Source organism: Heteronotia binoei, chromosome 16, assembly GCF_032191835.1.
Source record: "Heteronotia binoei isolate CCM8104 ecotype False Entrance Well chromosome 16, APGP_CSIRO_Hbin_v1, whole genome shotgun sequence".
In the NCBI taxonomy this organism is placed as follows: domain Eukaryota; kingdom Metazoa; phylum Chordata; class Lepidosauria; order Squamata; family Gekkonidae; genus Heteronotia; species Heteronotia binoei.
The window spans coordinates 19,705,220-19,707,904 of record NC_083238.1 but is presented as its reverse complement, the minus strand read 5'-3'; the positions used below and the strand labels follow the sequence as shown (position 1 = coordinate 19,707,904).

The window sequence follows — 2,685 nt, the reverse complement described above, 5'->3', positions numbered from 1 at the left end:
AGGACAAAACAGTTTGGTGAGAAATGTGTGTGGCAAAGGTAGATTTAGGGGAAAACTCTTCTATAAGGCAGTTATATTTGATGTCACAGGCATCACTTACATGGATTAAAACTGCAGTGCATGGTTCATTTCTTAAATATTTTGTTTTTCATTTGTGATTTCAGACATGCTAAAAGTTTCTGCATCGATTCTCACTTCCCCCATGCATTTCCTCTCATTTAGCATAATATAGTTTCAGCTGGCTAAAATATTTTAGTGACAATGGATGACTGATATGAAATTTTCTTTGAAACGTATTTAACAATCTGACCTAGGTTATTGCTACCTGCAGTGTAATATACATCAAAAAGTCCTTGCTCGGATGATACAGGGATCAGTGAAGTCATTCCGTTTCTTAAGCTTATGCATCTGTGATGAGCACATACGGAAAGGCTCTGTACACAGATCATACATTTAAAGATATATTGTTTATGATTAATTACATAAGTGAGCCCAAACAGTCTTTCTTTGATATGCAATAATGAGTGTCATGTGATTCCCAGTGAAGCAAAAGTATACATCAAAGGCAGATTAAAGATTGGTTACGCATCAACCTGTTTTCCATATGTAAATTTATGACTGTGATGTGCAGGAAAAGGATAGCTTACCCTCCAATTCTGTGCTACTAAATAAAATTAAAAATTCACAACTCTGCTTTATGGGATTTTAAATGAATTTGATCTCTCTTTGGGGCAGGGCAAATAAGTGTTTTGTGATGTATTATTTTACAAAAAAAAAGGAGAGCGAGAGAGAGAGAAACTGAGAGGGACCATCGTTCTGGCTCATTTAATTTTGCGAGTGAATGATCTAAGATTAACTACAGACTAGTCGGTGCAGTTTAAAAGCTGAAAGCAATTTTCAGCCATAGATGGTAATGCCACATTTAGTCCACAACCGAATGACTCTAAATGACTAAGCTGTAAGGTCTTTGTATATGACCACAGGGCCTGATAAAGCCATAGGAACACAGTAAAAGCACAAAAATAGTTCCAATTTATTTGGTGCCATCACCTTAATGAGATTAAAACAGACGTGTTCATGTGCCTAATTGGTGATTTTGTTTTAACTGGTAATGAAGGATTAAAACTTCAGGCATCAGGCTACTTACAGGAGAGGGGATCTGAGGGGAAACTTTTTAATTATAAAAGGCAGCTGGTAAAATATGCAGCTAACGTTGTTAAACATAAATCATATACACTCTCACGCATGTGCATACACATACATGTATCTACAAAGAATAGGAAAGGGAATTCTAATAATACATAGACTTATATAGCATCTTCACTTTCTGTGTGCTTCACATGAATTATCTTTACGTACTCCTTACAGAGGCTCTGTAAGTTAGGCCAGTATTGTTTCCGTATTACAGATGAGGAGCGGAGGCAGAAAGAGAGTCATCCAATTAGTCAGTTGCATGGATAAGATTTGAACACAGGACCTCCAAGATTCCTATGTTAGCCACTACACCACACCCCACTACACAAAACAGTGAATCCTGAAAACTGAAAAACCAGTTTGAGTCTCACAGTATACACATTTGGATTTAAACCATATTTATTTATCATTGTTTCAAAGGCTCTGAAATACTGAAGAAAAATAAATTTGAATTGAAATCCTGCAAGTTACAGAAACATAATCTTTCCTCCTGCTTTCTTGATAGAAAGGAAGAATGAAGAAGGTATTGAGACTTTAATTTTATGTCTTACAATTTGGTGGGGAAGATATTTGCCTTTGTTGTTTTCAGCTACACAACTTTTACTGGTGATAAGCAAAATATAATAACCAACCCAACCTCAACTAAGTGCGCTTTGTACACACATATAGGTATGATGGACCCCATCCACTTGCCTCCCTTTTAGGCAAGATTTTCTCAGTTTTTCTTTTGAGTCCCTTTTCTGATTGAGCTGCCCTGGAAATGTGTATTCTTCTCTTTTAAGTGGCTTTAGCAGTCCCATCATGTTAGTAATGTAATAGCAATTTTCTCAGCCCAGGACCTGAGAGAAGGGTTCGAGTCTCCCTTTAACTTAAATGACAGAAAATGGCACTTGAGATGCTTTTAAAATTCACAAATAACAAGGTCTTATTTAATCTTCATTCATCCCAGTGCTGTAAAATCTCCTGGACCTGGCCAACAGGCCATGTCTATGAGGCAGAACCTGCCATTTTAGTAATTCTGTAGTTTTAGATGTTATATATTTAAATTGGTCTTTTGTTGTTTTTATTGTTGATTGTTTTTATGATGTAACCTGCCCTGAGCCTGTCCTACGGGAAGGGCGGGCTAAAAATCAAATCAAATAGACAAAATAAATAAATACACCTCAAGGGAGGGACGGTGGCTCAGTGGTAGAGCATCTGCTTAGGAAGCAGAAGGTCCCAGGTTCAATCCCTGGCATCTCCAAAAAAGGGTCCAGGCAAATAGGTGTGAAAAACTCCAGCTTGAGACCCTGGAGAGCCGCTGCCAGTCTGAGAAGACAATACTGACTTTGATGGACCAAGGGTCTGATTCAGTATAAGGCAGCTTCATATGTTCATATTAATACACTGTACAAGGGGAAAAGTCAGGTGAAGCCAGGAGTTGAAAATAGTGAGATACAATAGTTTTTGGACAGACTTTAGTTCTCATGTCCAGGCTAATGATAATTTCAT

The 2,685-nt window shown here is 37.5% G+C and overlaps 1 non-coding gene across 1 annotated transcript; it reads left to right on the top strand.

Moving 5' to 3' along the window:
• Positions 1-2,370: 2,370 nt before the first annotated feature.
• On the top strand, positions 2,371-2,437 carry TRNAP-AGG (transfer RNA proline (anticodon AGG)). The gene has a single exon. It is a non-coding gene; the product is annotated as a tRNA-Pro (tRNA).
• Positions 2,438-2,685: the final 248 nt, after the last annotated feature.